At 40.1% G+C, this 10,975-nt stretch overlaps 1 protein-coding gene across 4 annotated transcripts in view; it reads right to left on the bottom strand.

The window, feature by feature from the left end:
• The window catches only part of osbpl8 (oxysterol binding protein-like 8), a 99,769-nt gene that overhangs the window by 75,608 nt on the left and 13,186 nt on the right, over positions 1-10,975 (bottom strand). For 2 of the 4 annotated variants that reach the window (XM_044342869.1, XM_044342871.1), the window contains exon 2: positions 8,720-8,764. The exons of the other annotated variants lie outside the window; for them this stretch is intronic. The gene's annotated coding sequence lies outside the window, so the exon portion shown is untranslated. The remainder of the gene's footprint in view (positions 1-8,719; positions 8,765-10,975) is intronic. 4 annotated transcript variants of the gene reach the window in all.

Below are 10,975 nucleotides of genomic sequence, written 5' to 3'. Positions count from 1 at the left end.
AACAGTGCCTTGGATGCTTTATGGGGACGTGGCAGGGCTCTCTCAAGTTCAAATCATGACAGCCACAGACTAGCGATAAAAGAAAATGGAGTGTAGGGATTCAGATAATTCTAGGAAATAAGAACAGGCTGAGGTTGTATTGTACTGAGAACCAGTACTAAGAAAGCGTGATCTTGTGCAGACAAGATTAATGAAAATACAGTGCAGGTTTCCTACAAGCTGCTCTCCATTTTATTGAGTTTCAAATCAATATAGCGTTTCTATGAAATTTTCCCTCATCCACACAACACCAGACCTTATAAAATTGTTTTAATACTCACAGACCATTCGAGGGAGAAACTATAATCCAGTATATTTCCCCCAAAAATCATTTGTGGTATATTTGCACTTATGGGCTTTTGTTTATAGCAGCATTTAGGGAACAGGTAGACAGCTCTTGTCAATATTAGTTCATGAGCTTCCTTAGGAAGATGCCAAAAAAAGAGCAGAAGGAAGGTAGCAGGAAGGAAGCAGCTTTAGGATACTCTTAGGAGTCAAATAATTCCTCAGACAGCAGACAGGAGACAGATGACGAGACAGTCTCAAAAAAACCCTCCACCAGTCATCCTAGTAATGTAACGCTCCGGTGCTCCAATACCCTCTTGGCTTCAGCCAGCACACACACACTTCATATGGCCTCCACTCTCAAGGACCCGTCATACTGAGACAGATGCTTTCCACTCTTTCTCAAAACCAGCTTTAGCAATCAGTCCATGACTCAGCCGGGATCAGTGGCCACACAGCCGAGGTGGGAAAATAACAGAAATCAAGACCTGTGACTACAGGGAATGTATGATAAACCCTTTTTTTTTTTTTAAAGTGGGTGGGCAGAATGTTTGAAAATATGTGTTGATCTGAAGTGCTGTCGGCCTGGTCAAAGAAAACCCTGCATTACAGACCAAGCTATTGTTTTCCAGTGTGGGACATGATGACGCCCATCTCACTGCAAGGCTACCACTGGCCTTGCCATCTACATGAAAGTGCCATTGAGGTATTTCTATATAAGTTTAATTGATTTTAGCTTAAACCATTGTTTAAAAAGGTGATGTATGGCACAAAGTAGCACAATGGTGAAAAGTATTTTTCCCTTTGTCTGTGAGCAATATTAGCATTTGATACCCAATTGTTACTGTGTATAATTACGTCCATTGTGCCAAACTCTAATTACAGGTGTGTAGGAGTCTTAAGTATTTAAACAATGGGTAAGCCAATGACAGACAATCCACGCTGCTATGTTTGTATTATCTTCATTTTCTCCCACACTTTACTGACACTGCCCCTTCACACAAGTTGACACATCTGTCTCAGTCGTACCACAGCAGTCTGTGAGCTAAGAGCTATGAATCACTGCCAAAGATAAGAGGGCAAATGCGCAGGGAATCCTAAACTTGTGGCTTGGCAGTGGCCCCAAAACGAAGCAGGAAACACTGGCTGAGGGGTTTCTCCACAGAGCCAAAACAGAGCAGGGAACCTCACACACTGTTTGCATCATGCAATAAGTCGTGCTAGTCGCCCAGCACAAGGTCAACTTATTTGTCGAATGGAAAAGAAAAACACAGAACGTATTTGTTCCCAAAACTGCTACAATAAAATTCTGTTCAGTGTACAAGTTTAACAACCTGAAGATAATTTCATAAAACTCACAAAGTATGTTTTCAGTTGACAGATTTTCCTATTTATAGTCCAGTGTAAGTGTGGGATTATGAAAATGTATCACTATCTACTTTCCACCCATTATTGGATTTTTAGATAAGCAAATGACCACATCATGTTGTGCCAAGCAAGGCATATATTAGCACATCTTTGATGCATCAGGTGATGTTTTCATCCAAAGTTTTAAGACCGCTATCGATGCTGTTACCAATTTTTATGTTCAGTAGGATTCATAGTTTCACTGTATGTGATGCTATATTTACTTGCACCTCTGGAGGTAGAAGTTAAAAATAGTATTAAGAGGTTTAGATAGACACAGCAGCTGTATTTCTCCTGACAGTGAATGTCAGACAAGAATGGTCTACCTTGATCCCAGTGTTGCTAAACACATACTGAAACAAATGTGTGGACCTCATTCTCTCACTACAAGCTATTACTGATGGCCACCCAAGATTAAGGCTAATGGCTAAATGGTTGTTTTGTGAGACAATACCAGTATAATAAATGCAAAAAAAGTTTCTGTTCTGAAACAAAATCACCAGCATTAAATACAACTGACCTCCATTACAGGTTATTTAGGCCAACTGCTGACTACCTTTTGTATACTTTCAGAGTAATAAATATGTAAACCATATATTTTTTACTGTCAACAGTTTTGAATAGAGTTGATTGCTTGTGTCTAATTCCAGTTATAGTAATGGTCTAATTATGATGATAATTTCCCTCTAATTCAGGCTGCACAAATACTCTGTTAGTCTGTCAAATATTACAAATATCACAAAATATGAAGCATATAAAGTTTGTTTTTAAAAAGCAGGATCTTTACCAAAAACGCGCATTACAGAAAGAGGATTAAAGCAGATTAGAAAGTTTGTTTGGCCTGCTGGTCGCTATTTTTTTTTTTCAATGTTCTGCAGTGAATATCATGATGCTGATTGTTTTTAGATTAACAGAGGAGATCTGCTGAAGGGCAGGCAAAGACAGCAACAATATCGCCTTTTGGTCCCTGATCTTTTCCCCACTTCAGTAATAGATTTCCTACATCAGACTACTGAACAGACAGTTATTTCTTTGTTTCTGTCTGATGATTCAGTCTCTCCTTCATCATCAATCCTTGAGGCAACTGCCAGCCACTCTAATATTTCTGAACAAGGCCTTGATTGTCTGCTCAGTGACGATAAAGATTTTAGGATAATCTCCATCGAGAATATCTCACAGCAAAGCCTCTTTCAATATTTTTAAAAACATGTGCTGATAAGCACTGTTTTCTCCAGAGAGCAATGGACATTTGTTGCAATATTAACAGCTAAAAGTTCTTCTTGGTTAATATTTTTTTCCATACAATATGACATATGTTATCAGCCTGAAAGCGTCATTTCATTGGCCAGTGATTAGTTAATTAAGGGCTATCACAGTGCAGCTGAATGTGAAGCTACAGTAAATGTGCTGTAGATAAGACCTTTATTAAAAAAAACACATTAAATATCAGCAGTGCTTTGCTGACTGTCTGCTGTTTTGACACCTGTGCTGGCTCATCTCATGCTAAACACACTCAAGCTAACTTCTGAGGGTATCTGTATCAACAATGTATATATTTATGCAAATCATTTGATGACCATGCACATCAGCACAGAGCAAGTATTTTACCTGATCATTCAGCAAGTCAGAAGCAGTTTAAACTGCACTGTGCTGTTCTTGTATCCTACTCTGTGTACATTGGCTGTTTATTAAATCTTTTAAAAAGTGCGTGACATAGCAATCCCACAGTAATCCCTTATTATGTTCCTGTACTAGACGCGCCTTTTTCTGCCTGTGTCTGCCATTTGTCATTTTTCCATGTGCACACCGATTTGCAGTCTAATAATCCTAATAATGCCCACAATCAGTTATTTCATTGTGACACCAGAGAACATAAACCCATAAGAAGCATTAAAGTGCTGCATTACCTGCTGTCAGTTGCCAGTATTTGATTTTCCCTTGTGCATCTAGCGCTGATGATGCAGGATGACAGCCATCAAATTGTCCAATCAATGAGTTACCAGTCAGTCTGTATGACATGTTTACAGCTCTTCGTTCATTTGTATAAAGCCAACATGAACTGGGCCAGAGCTAGAGGGAAAACAACTGATCATTTTCTCCCTCGGTCTGGACCAAATGAACTGAACTACAGGTGTGAAAGCCGCCCGAGTTTCATCAAGTCACATCAAGATGACTGACAAGTGATGGAGCATGAACATGATCAACTATGCGGAGGAAGGGCAGGACTAACCACATACATCTACCCTGCCTGGAGGGGAATGGCTCAACACCAAGAATCTAGAGCTGGTGCTTCAGTTGATTGTAATGGATGTGCTCTGCTGCGGCCATGCTGCGGACGTGTTGCGCCACATCTGTGCCTGGTGTGCATATGTTGCAGAGTTGTAAAATCCTGTCTCAGAGTGTTATAAACCCCTGTTCAGTGTTTCGGCATCTGATAAGCCTTCAAACCCATGATCTATTACCCTAGACTGGACGATCTGGATCAGGAAACGAGTACAAGGAGAACAGGAATACAAGAATGCGCACTAACTGATGCATCAAAGTAAGTCTCTCTGCAGAATAGGAATTTTAGCTAAATTACAAAAATTGAACCCTCATGCAGACAGTTAATAAATCTTGTTCTGAAATGAACTCAAGTGTGAATAAAGCTTTCTATTCCCTATTGTACTGTATGTAGATAAAGCACCATTTTTACTTCATTGCTTCAAGCTCATTTACACACATATTCAAACAACAGAGCTCTGAAATGTACTGAGCATCAGTTTTTAAAAGTTAAAACAGGGTCATTCCATATCGAACCAGATAATGTTGTTGCAGCACCTTCTCAGATTCTGTTGGAACCTTGTCCATTATCAGGAATGGGTCCCAAAACCAAGGCATGTACAATTTTTCTGTTCAAATCCTATGTTTTCATATTTTGTCAGCCCTTGATATTATTTCATTTATAAATCCTCAAAAACATCTTATCTGGGAAGCCATGTTTGGGCATTAATATTAAAAAGTGTTGTTCCTAGCCTCACCAGACTTTGTAGGATGGAAGACAACCATGTGTTCTGTATGCCAAAACCATTATTAAGCATAAGCAAAACCATTCTGCAAATACAATCTTTTATTAACTTTGTGCCAATATTTGAGATGTCTACCACTAATGGACGTGAAGACACTATGAATAAAACAAGGTGTGGTGGCATATTTTGGTCATTTTCATGGGACCAAAACGGTATGTGGGGAACTAGTGGGAACATAAAAACGTACATGGAAATTGTTTGATGTATGGTTATTAAGGGTACAAAGTGCCAATGTCCTTCCCTTTCTCCTTCATACAAAAATAGACACAGATTTGAGAGATATTTTACCTATGGCAGAAAACATCCATTTCAGGATTACATATTTTTTCCCCTCAGTATCTCCATGATGATTGAATTCCTGTGTAATAGGAATTGTAAGAGATAAAGGATAAAGAGTATGTTCATTGGAATAGAGGGCATTTGAGATGGGAATGGTTTTGGGACCCAAACATTATGCAGACAAGCAGACTTTGAACACAATCTGAGACAGCGCTGCAACCACTTTCCTGGATTCTGTCTGATTTGACACGGAATGACCCCATAGCTCAAGCAAGCTAGGTGCAATTTCCTGTGGAGACAAATCAAACATGAGGCTAGACTAAAATGTCTTCTTGTCAGGCTGATGGTCAAACTATGTTTTCAGAAATACTCTGTGTAATATGAAAAAATGTAAATGAAAAAAAAAAAAAACAAGGCAAAGAAAAAGACACCAAGACAACAAGATAGTTTAAATGGGAAATGTATGTTGCTTGGTCTGATGCTTCTTCTGCCTGTCCCAGTTTGGTGCTGTGCTTGGGGGGGAAGACATCTTTAAACAGAATTAATCCATGTAGGTCAGGGAGTGAGGAATATTAATCAACCATACAAGCAGAGGCAGAGGACTGCCATGGCAGACCACAGAGTATCAAACGCTGTTTTACCAGATGAAGAATCACTTTTTATCCCACAAGTAGAGAAATGTAGCAATGTCAAAGGAAGTGTGTAGCAATCTGTAAATCTACATGTAGAAACAGTAGAACCAGTTTTAATGTGAGAAGATGATGCAAGACATAACAGTTACGAACTCATTCTATGATTGAGAAAGAAGAACTTGCAGATCTAAGAGCATTGCAACACAAGTAAATATGATCTGGCAACCATTCCTGATGCACAGATGAAGTCTTTTACATGTGGACGGGGTGTATATAACTATCCAATAAAGCAGAAACTGTTTTTATAAAGCGGGTTGACTCACTCGGGAGCCTTGCTTTGGCTTGAGTTACACCAAATCGCAGTGACCAGAAATAGCTAACAGCACTGTTGAAAATAGCCTTGGTTATTTCCCCTCTTTATGTTTAAGCACTGTTGGCCCGCCCCGTCCTTGAGGAGAGATGTTGGGTGCCCTCCAAAACCTGCCCGGTACGGTTTTGGTTTGTGCTGGATGGGACTTGACTTCTAATCCATTCAAATTCCGTACATGAAATGACACGTGTTGCTTATGCCAAATTGGTTTATAGCTGTGGCCAACTTTAACAACTGTCACAACAATAGTGAGGCCTGAATGATAGGAGTGAAGGTTGCATACACACCAACAGGCAGAAGTTTAAAGGTTAAAGCTATCATTTTGCTATATTTCCCTGTGACATGACCAAAGTCAACAATCCTTTAGTGGTGTTCTGACCAAAAACAGCCCACTGTTAAAAATTACAAGGAGCTGCATTAGTGGGAGTCAATGAGACAATGAAATACAATCCAGGAAGTCCAGTTTGAGTAATAGATTCACAAGTTTGAGGGCTTTTCACATGCCAAAACACTGCACAGAGTATGTGCACTTGCACATATTTGATTGGATTGCCCGATGATGTTGGACTGTAGCAAAAGTTGAGGCAAGTAAATTGTTTTTTGCCAGACGCCCTCTGCACCGGCACCCCTGCTGCATCGATGAGTGACCACACTGAAATGATGAGGGGACTGAGTTTTATTATGCACAACAAGTCTTTCTGAACACACCCTAAGACTGTTTCTCAATACTTCCCCATTTCCTCAGCCTGTCTATGGCTCTCAGCCCCGAGCCTGTTTGTTCCAACTGAGGACATAAATCTTTAAAAAGTCAACACACGATTCATTGAATTGGTTTTAAAAGGCTACATAATCACTTAAAAGAGCTGGTGGGGATTTATGGCAGCAGGACGGTGAGTGTGGGACTGAGTTAAAATTAACTACATTGTGACGACCCTGACTATAAGTTGCGCATATATATATACACCCAGCTTACTCTTGTGTTTTCTTATTCTATTGGTTTAGTAGTTCCTCAAACTTCAGTAGTGTGTGATAAAGTTGAAGCACTTTAAACAGCCATGTTCACTGTAACATGTCACCTAGTGCAACAGTGAGGCTCACTGAGGAGCTATAGTTTGTGTAGTTCTATTACACACAGCAATAACATGATATCAGGTAATATTTGTTAAACAGGATCATTTCATTGTTGGTTTTGGTCTTTTTATGAGAATTGATAACAATGAGGAAAAATTAAAATATCACCAGACTTCTTTTAACATGTTTACAATGGTGCTCTGCCTGATATTTATGAATTTCTAGTTCACACTGGTACAGCTCATCCTCAGTTCTTACCTGTTACAACATCAGCTGACAGTATTACAGCTGGTTACCTTGCCACTACGTAACATTCTGCACACCAGATAAGCCAAATGGATCACAGACAATAGCTCGTCAACTAAAGACAACACTATTATCATGTAAATAAACCTGATTCAGAATTACATAATGAACATCGTCCAAATGTTGAAACAGTGTTCCTGTGTTTCTTTCGCATCATCTCTGACAGCAAAATTTGCTACATCACACAGAACCTATTTTCTCTCTATAATATCTCTACTTTGATGTAGAAGAATGATGTCTGTAGCACCGGCATCAAGCGTGTCACCTTGTAAAATTAAAATCATATTACGCTTTAGAAACGCAACAAGGTGACTCAGCGTTCACTAACATCCATTTATCTGATCTACCGGAGCGACATGTGGATGAGAATGCTGATGAGGAGGAGGAGGAGGAGGAGGAGGAGGAGGAGGAGGACTGAACTCCTGTGGTGTCAAGGAGACTGTGGTGACCTCAGAGTGTTCAATCCCCTCATAGTTGAAACACTGCGGTTGCTTTTTAATTGACTGGTGGCACACGGAATAGCACGAAACCACCGGAGACCGAGTGGCGAAATCACAGGGTGAGAGCAGAGCCACAGCTACGCTACAGAGCTGAAAATGTGTGACGCACGCAGCCCGAGTTGAATAAATACATGTGTATGTGTGATACCTCTCGCACAACAGAAAAAAGGAGAAAAGATGTGAGGCTGAGATACTGGCACATTAGGCCTAAAGATGCAACCGTTCATATGTTTTAAAAAAAGATCTGTGGACATTCACGAGGAAGCGAAAAGAAGTGCAAAGGTCAGAATGGCAGGTGATATTCCTGTGACCCGAGAGCGACCTTTTCGTAAAAGAGCGCACGGGGAAAGCTGGAGGACAGGATCATATAGATGGTCTGTACTGAATACGATTGGAGCTGTCAGCAGCTGGACAAACATGATTCACCTCCTCATCTCAGCCTGAGATTTTGACGGCTATCTGCAATCTTAACACCGGACACATTCTGAGCAGCTAACCCGGTATCGGGTCGCATCTAACATCTGATGTGTCCTCAATGTATTAGCATCAGTGAGCAGCCCTCCCTACACACACCCAAAACAAGCAACAAGAGTGAGACTATTCCACACACAGGTACGTAAACAGACAACATCTGTCCAGATCAAGTGCAGGTAAATTTAAACACAAGAAGCGTGAGAGGCAGCCGGACTAATGCAGCACGCATGTGTGTGTGTGTGTGTGTGTGAGAGAGAGATCGAGGACGGGGGTGAATGAAGGACCTACCTCATGCAGCTCGGGCAGCAGAAAGCACCATTACCTTCACAGCCACTGAGAGGGAAAGAGAGGGAGGGAGAGAGACATAGAGATGACATCACCATATTTTTTTCTCCCTCCTCCTCTGAAATGTAGGCTAGTGCTGCAGGGCTGCCGGTGTCTGCGGCGGAGCAGCAGTGAGAGCTCCCTCTGTGTGTGTGCGACGACAGAGAAGAAGAGTGTGCTCTACATACTGTATAAGCCTTCGCTGCCGGTCAATACTGATGTGACCTCGATGTAGTGTGTGCTACGCCAACAGAGGCCCCAAACACACACACATACACACACACACAGTGCTAAAACACCTAACATAAAGTATTTTTATTTACAGAAATAACTTTAACGCATCTCTTTTTATCTTAAACATACATGCAGAAGATGCACAGGCAGTAATTTAAGAGTACTAGAGAATTTCTAAAAATAGGATGTACTTGAGACCTGACAAAAGGACAGGAATGCATTGTGTGTCATGAATAGATCTACTTTGAAACAGCATACAGAGTGCCAGAGGCTTTGCAATTAGGCTTGGGGTCGGATTGCATTTTGTCCAATTTGAATCCAGTAACGAATCCTCGTACTGAATCTATTTTCAGTATTGAATCTGCTTATCAAATCTGAATCAATTCAAGCTCTTTATTGAATCTATTTAGGTTTAAAGTTCAACTTTTGAAAGTAACTAAGCTTATAAATAACTAAAACTGAAAAGATTCAGTTGAAATCTCTAAGCTGAGAGGTCAGAAACAGATTTGAGTGTTTTAATGTTCACTCCAACTGATCCAAATACACTTTAGTGCCAAAGATGCTCAGTATACATAGTGAAATAAATATTGAACAACAACAGAAGCAACAGAAGATATCAAATGTGTGATTATGTAATTAAAGTTTAAATTAATACTATAGTATGAATGAACATGAAGCGATGAGCTAGATTCCTTGACTAAAGAAGAGGTATCACTCTGTTGGAAATGTTGAAACTACAAAAAAGCTCAGTTCACTTGTCACTCCCTCACAAACAATCTCTCTTAGTCCAGCGAGCACACAAACCCAACAACAGTTAAGTTTCATTTTGGCCTGTCATCAAGTTACTCACAGAATTGACGTTAATTGGTGACAGCTGATATCATAATCTGCCGCCAGCTACGTATGTCATTTTGACTGGCAAAGGAGTCAGTCAGCACAGGCTAAAAATGAAGAGCTGCTAGCTGAATGTTTTGTGCACTGCTGCTCTTTGCTATTATGAGAGAGATTCAGTAACAGATTTGTTAAGAGTGAATTTGTGTGTTTTGACAATCCAGGTGTATGCAACCAAGTAATTGTTCACATTTTCCCTCTCTTAGGAAAGCAAAATGCTCCCACTGTAGAGCCCTGGATATTATTCTACTCAGAAAAACTCTCCACACTCTCCTATGAAAGCAAGAACAGGTGAATTTGAAGAGAAACCACTTCAAATATATTCAATGCAAAGACGCTCACATACAGTTGAACCTACGTAGATGACTGAGAATGCAGTGACAGGCAAAGCCAGAAGGCTGCTGCTGCTGCTGCTGCTGCTGCTGCTTCAGATGCTATTTTTCATTTCAGGAGGGAATCAAACCTGAGTACCACATCAACAAACAACCAAAAGTGCTACAATACAATAAGAAACAGCGGCCAGCACAGACTGCACTGCATCTTAACGGGCAAACATATTCAGCCACTGAAAGGCTTTTGCTTTCTCTGTCTCTTTTATTGCTTGTCCAAGGACACTCAAAGAATACTTTATGAGTTGGAGTTTATCTTTGGTGATATTTTGTCATGACTCACCAGTTGCTTTATGCTTAACTATGTATTGATTCAGTGCCTTTTGGCCCTTTGTAAACCCTATGCTACTGCTATACTTCTACATAATCCTGTTTTTATTTAAGCAAGTAGCAGTTTTTATTATACACAAGCAGCCCTTTAGGAGGAATAATGGCTAAATTTAATAACCAGTAAGAAAATCTCTCTTTCAGATGAACTTCAGTTTCAACATTATCTCTGTTATAATTCATAAGGCAGAACAAGGCTTCTTCTTTATGGGCATGTTTAGTTTGTCCTGATTTGGACAGGAAGGAGTGGAGGAAAGGATTTATATTTAATAAAAGGTAATTTTTATAATTATGACAAATGCCCAAATGGAGCCCACACTAATGTCTTTAAATTCGCAATTTGTCTTCACATCTGCTCGCTCACCACATTAAGGTTCGA

The sequence above is a fragment of the Thunnus albacares genome, chromosome 23, assembly GCF_914725855.1.
Source record: "Thunnus albacares chromosome 23, fThuAlb1.1, whole genome shotgun sequence".
In the NCBI taxonomy this organism is placed as follows: Eukaryota; Metazoa; Chordata; class Actinopteri; order Scombriformes; family Scombridae; genus Thunnus; species Thunnus albacares.
This window is presented reverse-complemented; position numbering and strand designations above follow the sequence as displayed.